The following is a 13,033-nucleotide window of genomic DNA, read 5'->3' as shown; positions in this document are numbered from 1 at the left end:
GACCTTTTCTCAACAACCCCTGAGCCCAAATTTTTATCACATCTCCCCCGTCTCTCCCTAGTGAAAAAAAAATTTTTTTTTGCCTCATACAATTTATATTACATTAAAAAGTAGGTTATTTTAAAATTGCTTTATTCAGGAAGATGATTTTTTTTTTGTTGCTTCCAAACAGGTTTGCATTTTAAAGAAGAGAGATATTTTTCAAGTTTCATTTCTTTTTTTAAATGATTTTATTTTTACTGTTTTTAATTATGTGTCTGTGTGTGTATGTGTGTGGAGGTATCAGATCTGCTGGAGCAGGAACTGCAGGTGACTGTGTGCTGCCAGGGTGGGTGCCAAGAACCGAACCCAGGTCCTCTGGAAGAACTGTGAGAGCTCTTAACCACTGAGCCATCTTTCCTGCCCCCAATTAGTCTATAACAAACTAATTTAAATATAAATTTACATGTATCTATGTGTGTGTGATGGCAGGTACGGGTAACAGTGTATGTATGGAGGTATGCCATGGACAATAGGCTTAGTTCCTGAAACAAAACTTAAAATCTGGAATGTGAGTTTTCATCAGGGGATGCTGGGGACCCGTAGAGCATACTAGAAGCTCTAAGGATCCAGGTGAGCTTTTATTAGGATCAAACACATGCAAAGATACTATAATCCTTAAACTGCGTTTACAAGGAATAGAAAGTTTTGCTTAATAGATCACCAAGGAGAACTAAGACAAGTATGGACAAGAAATACACAGGAACGTAAGAGACCTTTATGCCTTAAGACACTAGCACATTCCAGCCTCCTGAGCTGGAAAGCCACTGTACACACTATTTCCTTCTGTCACTGGTGTGCCAAAGGTCAAAGTACTCTCAAACACGCATGTATTTTCTTTCTCAGACAAGGGTGTTGGCAACAGAGGTCAGAGGACAACTTTCAGGAGCTGGTTCTCTCTTTTCACCATGTGGGTTCTGGGAATTGAACTTATGTCATCAGTCTTGATGACTTACCTGTTGAGCCATCTTGATAGACGCTTCACTTTATTATTTGAAAAGGGGTCCCTCATTGAACCTGAATATCGATTGTCCTGAGTGGGTGACCTGAGAGCTCCAGGGATCCGCAGAACCAGCCTGCCTTCATCTTAGGCTCAAAAGCCATCCTATAGTAAAGGCAAACCAGGCTCATTCCTGTGTATGATTAACCTCTGTTTCTCCAGATCGGGCTCTGCTCCATCTGTAACCATAACTGCAAATGGTTTTGTACTGCCTGTTCCAGGAATGGCCATTATGTCCTTGTTTCAAAATGTTGCTTACAATGTCTTGCAACCCTACCTTTGTTTCAAAAGGGTTATTCTGAATACCTTGCTATGCCTTCCTCGCTATGCCCTCCTTGTAACCACGTCCTTGTTTCAGGAGGGACTTGCTAAGTTTATACTCTGCCCCTGTAACCTTGCTTATTTTGCCTGCCAAATCCCCTATTTGGAAACCTCCTACCCCTGACCTATGAAAGCCTTGTTTTCCTCAAACCCAGTGCTGACCTTTCAAACCCTGCCACAGGGGAGGCAGCCTGTGTACACGATTTTTCAAAAAAAAAAAAAAAAAAAAAAAAAAACGTGCTTTAATTAATTTGGCCATGATGATGGGTTGGTGGTTTTCCATCTCCCATCTTTGGGGTTAAGAGATCCTCCTGTCTCTGCTGCATTCAGAGGTATGGCGGCTGTAATCTCAGCACTCAGGAAGCCAAGGCAAGGGGACTCCAAGTCTGAGAGCAGCCTTGGGTAAATAGTGACATGATTTCAAACAATAACAAATGCTTTGACAACAACAACAACAGCAAAAACAAAACCGCACTAGGAGGTGATGTCAATTGTACTCTTCAACCTCATTTCAAGTCATTCTTCTTCCCTGTGCCATGCACTGACCACTTTTCTTTCAGTGCCCCACGAATGTTAATCTTCATCTCCTAAAACACTGTGTTTCTCAGGTCAGAGGAAATGACAGCGTCTTTTTTAGACTTGACTTCCTAAACACTCTAAGAAGATTTTCTTCTGTTCTGTATTATTTTAGTCACAGGCCTTTTCTTTTATAAACTTTTCAGTGTCCACAATTGTACATAACATATGTATTTGTCCGCACCCCACCCTTATTCTGTTTCAGCTCCATGAATGAGTAGGATGATAGTGCTTTGTCTTTTCTCACTCCCCCCTCCCATACACAACATACGTATCTCTATCACCCCCCAGATGGCCTCTAGTACCTGTTCAGAATACACTTGATTTCACTAACAAAAGAGTAGTGGGATGCACAGAAATCTAAGTTCCCAGCAGTTCTGTGGTTCTGTGATTATTAAAAGGCACACTTCCTTGAGTGATGCTATTTCAATTTAAGATGATCATTTGCTGTTGTCCTTTATTTTGGTCCATATAAATAAAGCAATCATGCCCCTTTGTTTCTGGAAACATTACTCATGAAAGCAATGTGTGTGTGTTCATGTGAGTAATTAGGCTTGCAAGTGATAATGGGCGTTGTTTAAAGGAAATGAAAATAGGGGCTGGAGAGATGGCTCAGCGATTGAGAGCATTGACTGCTCTTGCAGAGAACCGGGATTCAAATCTCAGCACGCACATGGCAGCCTACAGCTATTTGTAACTCCAGTTCCAGGGCACCCAAAACCCTCACACAGACATACATTCAGCCAAAACACCAAGGTACACAAATTTAAAATAAATAAATTATCAGAAAGGGAAGAAAATAAAAATATACCAACTAGATGCACTTCCTCCCCACAAACTGCAAAATTTCTCTATGCAAACAGATGAGACTGTGTCTGGGAACACCAGATGGTTATGTGATAAAAAGGCTCTTCAGAAAATGTTCATGAAACTGACGTATATTTCTTTTTCAATGTGGAAAAGGGGGTATACAAAATACTACCAAGGGTCTGGGTGTGGTGGCTCATGTCTATAATTACAGCACCCAGGAGCCCGAGGCAAGAGGAGACCCATGAGTCTCAGGCCAGCCTGGGCTACATAAGAGTCCCAGACCAGTGTCTCCGTGGCGTTCGGCTGTTAAGCGAAAGGTTGGTGGTTCGAGCCCACCCGGGAGCCGAGTGACACAAAGATCATCTTATTCAGCTTCTCAGTAGTTCCTCTCGATTGTGAGCTTACAGCTCTTCTCACCTACTCTCCCCAAACTGACATGCTTCTGACAGAATAAGGCAAAGAGGAGTTATTTAAATTAAAAAAAAAAAAAAAAAAAAAGGAGTTCCAGACTAGTCTGGGATATGGAGTGACACCACTGTCCCCAAACAACATTAACAGCAGTGGCGGCGACAACAAATTAAGAAGGCACTAGAGAAAGTATCTTGGAGTTGGTACCATACATTTTTGTGCATCTTTGCCTCAACTAGCATGATACACAAGACTGCTAGTGTCAGCTGTCTGGTCTTTTTTGCGGGGTGGGGGTTGAGAGGGATTTCAAGACAGTGTTTCTCTGTGTAGCCTTGGCTGTCCTGGACTCACTTTGTAGATTAGGCTGGCCTTGAACTCAGAGAAATATGCCTACCTCTGCCTCCCAAGTGCTGAAATTAAAGGCATGCGCCACCAATGCCCAGCCTGCCTGGGTGGTCTTTTGCTCTCTCTAGGTAGACGCTGTGGATGGAAGAGAAGTGCCTCCAAGGTCCTACGGAGGCCCGTGAGTTGTTCAAATCTAGGTGTCGGGCTGGTAGAAACACGTTTACAGTTCCAAGCTCTGAGAACCCACAGTGGCCTATTGCTCTAGACTTTAGAAGCTAGAGACTTATAGCCCCGGATGCTCAGCTTGGAAGCTTATTGCATTGATTTTTAATCACCAATAGCTTTAGAAGTTGTCAACTTTTGTAATCCTCGGTTTCCAAAAACAGTGTACTAGCTGCAAAAAAACAGCGGCAACAGGCAGTGTTGGTGACCTGTGGCTGTGCCTTCTAATAGTACAGCTCTGCAAGGGTGTTCGCTGCTGGAGCCCTCAGCGCCATAGTTGGAACTGTTACAACTCTTGTGCCTAGGCTGCTCCAACCGCAGCCCTTCAAGTGGTCACCTTTGGAGCTCACAGTCTCTGTTGTCACTGTTAGGTGAGACTGCTAGGTCTCAAAACTGGGGATAAAGGGCTAATTGAATTGTCTATTAACATATCAGAGCTGATGCTGTCAGGTTCTCACGGCTTCCCGGGTCCCTACCAGTTACAGGGTCCTTCTGGCTGGCGTACGCTGCCCCTACCCTAAACTTCTCCTGCTCTAGGGCGAGGCTGGGCCTTTCCTCCCAGTCCCCAGCTCCCCCCTCCCACCCCCGTTTCTCTGATCCCTATATAACCCTGCCCTTTTGGTTACCGGGTCACTTTTGCTCTCTTGGCTAGTCTCTTGACCTCACCTCTTGGTCGGTGGCTCCTCTGTTGCTTTCCTTCCCCTCCCTCCTGTCTCCTCACATGGTCCAGCTCAGTGTGGCCATGTTCACTCTGGACTCTTCCATCATATCTGCCTCGGCCTCTGCCTCTGCCTCTGCCTCTGGCTATGCTCTCCCTCATAGCTACACTAAACCTTCTCCTCCACCATGCCTGGGAGCAGTTACATCCTTCTTTTAGTTCTCTTTTTCATTCAATGACCTCTCAAGCTATGCTTTCTACTTACTTTTTTAATGTGAAGATTTATTTTTTTTTTTATTCTGTTTTAAATTATGTGTTGGTATTATGCATGAGTATGTTCACATGCGTTCAGGTCCCCAGAGGCCAGCAGCATCAGATGCTATAAAGCTGGAGTTACAGATGGTCATGGTTGCAAAGTGCCTGGTGTGGGTTTAGGGGTGTGCTCTTAATTGCCGAGACGTCTCTCCAGACCCAGGCTAAGCTCTTTAATTGGGTCTGATGTTGCTATGCCAGGGGCCAGTCTAGGAGCCTGTTGTCTGGTTTGCTCACAAAGCATGCTGGCCAGCCTGCTTGGAGAGCTAGAGGGATTGTGTGGCAAGGACATCTGCCCCAGACACAGCAAAGGAAGACTGTCACCTTCCGCCACAGCATGGTGCCTGGACACTGAGCAAGCATAAGAGTCCTGCCCTTGTTCATACCAGGTACAGGCCTTTTGCTGGGCATCCAGTGAGCTCTGCCAGCTTCAGTTAGGGTGAAGATCTTCATGATGACCAGGATTACCTAGATCTCATGATAGCTTGCGATGACAAATAGTCTGGTCTAAGTAGTTTGGAACAGTTGTGGCTGGCACAATCATGGTGCCTTCTGAGGTCAGAGCTGGCCTTCAAGGCGCCTGTCCTGAAGACGTCTGTGGAGAGTTCAAAACAGCTGCTATTGGCATGATTGATCACAGTCCAGCTGGCTGCCTGGGTCACACTGCTTTCTTTGTTCGAGGGGGCCAGGGAACAAGGGGACCGGAGATGGTTCTAACAGCTATCAGTTAGGAAGCCAGATCACCCTGCTGCCTATATCTTAGCTTATCTAAAATAAAGATTAAGAGGGCTGTTTGCAATAAAGACTTATCACTAGCATTAAAAGTGCTTTGACAGTACATAACAGTGCTTCATTTCTGTCCCCATAACACCAGGAAAGGTGATGGGTCCTTTGACCTGTCTCATTAGAAGACTTCAAAGTCAACCTCTGAGCCTGGAATCAAATGACCATATGTAAGACGGCATTTTGTTCCTGGGATTTCTTTTTCTGTTCTTTCACATTTATTTAGTTAGTGTGCATGTATGTGCGTGTGCGGGCACACTCGTGTTGAGGTCATAGGACAACTTGCACAGTTAATTCATCTCTTTCTACCATGTAGGTTCTGGGGATCGAACCCAGGCTGACAGGCTAAGTGGCAAGCATCCTTGCCCTCTGAGACATCTTGCCAACCTGGGAATTTCTTTAAAAGTATGGAGGTCCACGGCTTTAGCAGTATCTTAGGGGAGCAGATGTGTTACACTATACCTGTAATCCAAGCTCTTAGGAGATAGAAGCAGGAGAATTATTAGTTCAGTGCCAGCCTTAACTAGATCATGAGTTCAAGGCCAGCCTGGTCTACAGATCGAATTCCGGGATAGCCAAGGCTACACAGAGAAACCCTGTCTTGAAAAAAACAATAAAAAAACCAAAAACCATCCCAAAGGAAACACACACACACACACACACACACACACACACACACACACACACACACACGCTAAAACCAACAACAAAAAAATAGTATTATGTGCATTTGCCACATTTTCACATTAATAAACAGGAGAGAAATTGGCATTGCTTTTTGTTTGTTTCTTTGTTTTGTTTCTTGGTTTTTCGAGACAGGGTCTCTCTGTGTAGCCTTGGCTGTCCTAGACTCACTTTGAGACCAGGCTGGCCTTGAACTCACAGCAATCCACCTGCCTCTGCCTCCCGAGTGCTGGGATTAAAGGCGTGTACTACCATGCCATTTTTTGTTGTTGTTGTTTTTGTTTTTAAGACACGGTCTCACTATATAGCTCTGGATGTCCTGGAACTCACACTCTATGTCCTGGAAGAGGATGGCCTCAAACTCAAAGAGATCCATCTGCCTCTCTGCCTCTAGAGTGCTGGATTAAAGTTGTGTGGCACCAAGCCCTGCTTGGCATTACTTTTTTAGATATAGAAAAGGAGATGAACTAATTTTCTACACCTTTCACCATTAGTAAATGGCAAAGACAAGACGGAGAGGAAAAGATTCTCTCAGACTCCCCTACCTATTTTTGGCCCCTTGCCCAGGGTCTATTCCAGTCGTCAAGCCATGACTCTTTTTAAGTGCTTGATACTATCTTGACATTTTCTTTTGATCCAAGTAGAGGTTTGCAGGTAAATAACGGAAAGCATTTCACAGGCAGTGACTTCAAACACCCACGATAACAGGGCCTCTAAGGCACTGACCGAATGGTCTTGCCCATGTTCAGCTTGCAGATTTCCTCTCTTTCATTCATGGGCCATTCTTCTAGTTTTGGAACATTCAACGCTTTTGAAAATTGTGGTTGTGCAGTTTAGGAAGATTCTCGTAACTATGTTGCCACCTGAACTGGAAATGATCTAGATCACCTAGTGCCCTCTGCTGTAGCATGCGCAGCAGAGCAAGTGACTAACTACTCCAGGATCCCATTTCCTATAAGAAACTGGTCTTTGCTCTTACATATCAGGATAGCAAAGGAGTCCAGATTTTATTGTAATTCCTCCTTACACCTGAGACTTTTATTGCTAATACTTAATTCAGGAGCCAACTGAGAGGATGTTAAAAAATATTTAATAAATTAATTTACCTGTGCTTTGGTTTATTCTAGTAGGACTCGTGTGAAATCTATTGTGGCAGTCTATGACACTTTTAATTGGCCCTTGGTGACAATCTCTTCTTTGAGATCAGTGGTCCCCAACCTTCTTAACGCTGCGACCCTTTAATACAGTTCCTCATTTTGTGGTGACCCCCAATCATAACATTATTCTTGTTGTTATTTCATAGCTGTAGTTTTGCTACTGTCACGAATTGTAATGTAAACATCTGTGTTTTTTTTTTTTTAAAGATTTACTTATTTATTATGTATACGTGCTCTGCCTGCATGTACACCTGCAGGCCAGAAGAGGAAATCAGATCACATTGTAGATGGTTGTGAGCCACCATGTGGTTGCTGGGAATTGAACTCAGGACCTCTGGAAGAGCAACAGTTGGAGCTCTTAACCGCTGAGCCATCTCTCCAGCCCATATCTGTGTTTTCTGATGGTTTTAAGCCACTTTTGTGAAACAGTCATTTGACACCCACCCCCAAAAGGGGTTCTAACCCACAGGTTGAGAACTGATGTTCCAGAACCTTTCCCCAGGATTTGGCAACACAAGCTCATTATTTCTCTCTTTTTCCTTTTTTTTGGTTTTTCCGAGACAAGGTTTCTCTGTGTAGCCTTGACTGTCCTAGACTCACTTTGTAGACCAGGCTGGCCTCGAACTCACAGCGATCCACCTGCCTCTGGCTCCCAAGTGCTGGGATTAAAGGCGTGTGCCACCACGCCCGGCTACAAGCTCATTATTTTTACTCAAACTACACTGGAAGTTAATAAGAGCTTAGGTGTTTCAGTAAGATAGGAGTTTAAATCCAGGCTCTGAACTTCAACTTACTTTTTTGTTTTTTTTTTTAAAACACAGGGTTTCTCTATGTCTGGCTGCCCTTGAACTCACAGAGAACTGATGGCCTCTGCTTCCCAACACTGGACTAAGTTATTCATTCTCGAAAAGCTTTTGTCTTGGCCAGGTGTGGTGGCGCATGCCTGTAATCCCACCACTCAGGAGGCAGAGGCAGGTGGATTGCTGTGAGTTTGAGGCCAGCCTGGTCCACAAAGCGAGTCCGGGAGAACAAAGGCTACACAGAGAAACCCTGTCTCAAAAAAACAAAACAAAACAAAACAAAAAAGCTTTTGCCTTATTAGGGTTTCTATGGCTGCAATGAACACCTTGACCAAAGCAAGTTGAGCAGGAAAAGCTTTATTTGGCTCAGGTTTCCATATCACAGTTTGTCATCAAAGGAAGTCAGGACTGGAACTCAAACAGGGCAGGAACCTGGAGGCACAAACAAATTGAACAGAGGCCATGGAGGAGTGCTGCATACTGGCCTGCTCAGCCTGTTTTCTTAATAGAACCAAGGTCCACTAGTCCAGAGGTGGCAACACTTGCATTGGGCTGGGCCTTCCCACATTAATCACTAATTAAGAAAATGCTCTACAACCAGATCTTATGAAAGCATTTTCTCAAGTGAGGATCCCTCCTCTCTGTTGACTCTAGCATATATTAAGCTGATATAAAATTAGCTAGCACAGGTTACTATTTGTAGAATGAGAAAAGAGTCCAGTGTAACGTATAGGATCACTGGGGGGATTTAAATGGCATAGCACATACTTAGGACTGATTGCTCAACTATTATTAGCTTTATTATTTTTAGTATATGTTGGCTTAGGTAGGCTCTGTCTTGAGTATTATGTTTACTTTGGAGGACCAATCTGGTTCTTGCTATGCTTGATAGAATTTGCAAATTGTACTTCTAAAATGAAAATCTGTCTCCAAAGGGCTGTGAAATGGTGCGCTCTGGGCGTGGCCCAGCCAATGTAATGATTTTCTAGCTGCTGTGGTTGCCTGCAATGGGCCTGCACAAACATGGACCCATGAGCAGTCAAGCATCAGTCAGGGACGGTTCCTCTCCCTGATAACGTACTGGCTACTGATGGACTCTGAGGGAGGGGTGATCATTGTCTACAGCTGACCAGATAAGAAACCCACCAGGCTCCAGTTGATAGTTCTAAACCATGCTCACACAGAGTTTCCTGGTTAAATTCAATTGGTCTAACACCAAAAAAGTAAGATGTGAATGTAACAAAAGGTCTTTAAGGGAGGGAAGGCTTACTTGCAGTAGGAAGGAGATGACTGTGGGGGTGTGTGTGGGGGGTTACAATAAACTAGAATGTACTTTATATATGTATGAAATTGTGTAAGAGCAAATTCAATGAAAACCATTTTTAAAAAGATTTGTGGGTGAAAAAAATCTATTTCCAAGAAAGAAATTTCTGAATTAAATCTCTACATTCTATAATTCCTTTTTATAACTCATATTCTGATAATTTTCAGCTAAAAAAATGTGCCCCAGATCACTCATCCTGTTAGACCTCTTTATACTTGTCAATCATTTGTTATTAGCTCTTCTTCCTTCCTTGTGAAGATTGTAATATAATCTTCATTTAATTAAGTATGAAGGACCTGGGACACAGAGAAGAAAAACCTCTGTAAATCATGGAACTGGAACAAGACAGGGACAAACAACTTTTCTTGTTGATTTCCCTGTACTTGTACAAAGAGGTTGCCTACATTTTAATTTAATATTACTTTAACAAAAGTTAGGTTTTAATATTACTTTAACAAAAGTTTAACAGCAAATTAGATGCTACCCACACACCCAAAAGTTTTAGACCAATTTATTTCAGTACTTATTTAATTTTACAGCGTCAGCCCACTGTACTGGTGCTTGCCTGAAATCCTAACACTTGGGAGATAGAGGCAGGAAGATCAGGAGTTCAAGGTCATCTTGGTTTATGCTGTGACCTTGAAGCCAGTGTGGACTATGTGAAACCTTATCTCAGAACACTCTCCTTCCAAAATTTAACATTAATGCTAGCATATAGTTTAAAAGGCCAAATAGTATTATAAAATTTGTTACGAAAAATGTGATCTTTAATTCCACCCCTACTTCTCTCCCTCACACTGCTTGCTCTCTATCAGGGATCGGTATTTCATGTCTCTTAATTAGGCAAAACACCTGTACGTCACCGTAATATAGGCCTATAAACACATTCATATATCTACGTATGTAGATTTGCTGTAAAGAACTAACTCATGTAACTATGGGAACAACGTCCCCCAAGCTGGAGTCCCAAGAGAGCCGGTGATATACTTTGAAGGCCTAATAGTGTCCAGTGGGGTCTGAGAGGCTGAGCACCGGCAATGCCAAGGGCAGCTTAATCTCCATACACACGTGCTGCAGCCACCCAGCCTTAACTCAACCTTTCTTCACCTTTTGTTCTCCTCGGGCCCTCAGCAGATTAGATGCTGCCCACACACCCATCGGGAGAGGCTGCGTTCTACCAACACAAGCAGTTCGTATCTCTTGCGGAGACACCATGAAAAGACACCCAGAAGTTAGGCTTAGCAGATAGCTGAGTACACCGAGGCCTAGTCAAGTTGACACGAAATTAGTGACAGAAAATTAACCACCGCAATACTTGCACTGTATTTCTGAGTAGCGTACCCATGCTGCTGTTTCCTACTATTTTGGTTTTAAACATTACCTGTTTGTTATCATTTAGCACCTCCACACCTGTAGTGCTATGTATGTTCGTGGTCTCCATCTTATGATCTAACCATGCTATTGGACAATATTTGTTTTTAGTTTTATGTGTACGGGTGTTTTGCCTGCACATCTGTCTGTGCACTATGTGCATGCATGATGTTTCTAGAGGACAAAAGAAGGTGTTGTAGTCCCTGGAACTGGACTTACACAGGTTGTGAGCTGCCATGTGGGTACTGGGAAGTGAACCTGAGCAGCCAGCGCTCTTAACCACTCACCGAGCCACGTCTCCGGCTCCTTGTTATCATTTTTATTTTCACATTACGAACTGAATGAAATGTGAAGACTTGTTTGTTTGTTTGTTTGTTTTTTCCTCATGCTAATTTTGTTTCAGTTAACAGTTTCCTACTGCCTCAGCTTAGCTGGCGCTCCCACTGTTCAGCTAATTATTCTTCAGACCCTGAGAAAGCACTGTACATATTCTTTGAGAGTGTTAAATATATCATGGATCAACTGGCTCACTTTTTCAGATTTTAAGATGTTCATCATGTACTTCTGCAATGGCTTGTTCCAGTTTGGATGCTACTACATGACAGTCATCCAGGACTTGGCTACAGCATCAGGGGGAGAAATGGCGGTGCTCTGGTGGTTTACTGAATTTGCCCGCCTCTGAGCTGGGTTCTGCTTGTCCCGTTTCCCCAGCCTCTCTGTGTTATTTTCCATTCTACGATGTAAGCTGCCTAACAGCCTCAGGAGAATGGCTCCTTTTGTCTTTGGCAAGATAAATCTGTGGAAGTGTGTGTGTGTATGTGTTATGTGTGTTTCTGTGTGTGTGGTGTGTGTATGGTATATGTGTGTATCTGTGTGGGGTGTGTGTGTGTGTGTGGTGCATTGTGTATCTGTGTATGCGTGTGTGTGTGTGTGTGTGTGTGTGTGTGTGTGTGTGTGTGTGTTTTCTTAGACTGGTCTCAAATGCATAGTGATCAGCGTATCTCTGCCTTCTGGGTGCTGAGATTTAAGGCGAGCAGCTCTAAGCCCGGCTTGTTGGGACTTTTGAGACAAAGTTTCACTCTGAAACCCAGGCTTACCTTGAACTCCCAGTTCTCACAGATGTAATCCTATCTAAATTCTGGGATTACAGATGTGTGACACCATGTCCGCCAAGATGAGGTTTTGATGACCCTGACTGTCTCATTTAGTGAAAGCCATGGCCTCTATCAGCTTTTTCTCTTTATATAGCACTGTTTCTAGATTTTGATAACAAATTCTTCCCTTTTGCTCCTTTGGGCCTTTGTTCCAGAATCCTTCCTACTCCTGATTGCTTTTGTTAAATCCTATAATCAGTATAAATCTCTCTAAATTCTAATTCTCAAAGTCTTTTCAATTATGTAGTTTGAATGTACTATTCTCTTCATTTTTTCCCTCACAATGTTGCACACCGTCTCTGCTGCTTTCTGAGGAAGAATACATAGGAAGTGGGGGTGGGGATGGGGGTGAGCTAGGGGGTAGAAAGGTGACTCTATGCTTAAGAGCACTTGTTTTTGCACAGTTGGTAAAGAATACAGAAGACTGGAGTGCTCAGGCATAAATGGAACACCTTTGCCATACCTCTCTTCCCAAGCCCCAGGGATCATCAAAAAAGAGACGGAGGAAAGATTGTAAGGGCTAGAGGTGGTGGAGGACGGCTTTGAAAGGACATGTCAGGGCCATTGCTCACAGGAACAGCTGTGACTGCATGCATATGACCACACCTGCCAAGCTTCCTGTTTGAATAGCAAGGGGCTCAGAAAATCCTCTGGTCGAGGAACGCTTGGCCATTGATGGCTGCTGTGGGTGGGTGGGTGGGATAAGCAGTTGTGCTTAGATGTGGCCCTGTTCCAGGAAATATTCCTATACCCATGCACACACTGGCAGCACTAAGTGGACTCAGTGGGTTTAAAAAAAAAAAAGAGTTTATCAAATGGGAAGAGACAATGGTGGGAGGTTTAGGAGGAGTTGGAGAGGAGTGAGTTGGGAATAGATTTGATGAAAATACATTATTGTAGTTGTTGTTAAAGACAGGGTTCTCTGTGTAGCCCTGTCTGTCCTGAAACTCACTCTGTCACTAGGCTGGTTTCCAACTCACATAGATCCCCCTGCCTCTGCCTCCCAAGTGCTGGGATTAAAGGCGTGTGCCACTACCTCCTGTTAATAAAAACACATTATTTTCAAGTA

This window comes from Acomys russatus, chromosome 6 (assembly GCF_903995435.1).
Source record: "Acomys russatus chromosome 6, mAcoRus1.1, whole genome shotgun sequence".
Classification (NCBI taxonomy): domain Eukaryota; kingdom Metazoa; phylum Chordata; class Mammalia; order Rodentia; family Muridae; genus Acomys; species Acomys russatus.
The sequence above is the reverse complement of the archived record's forward strand: the minus strand, read 5'-3'. Positions refer to the sequence as shown.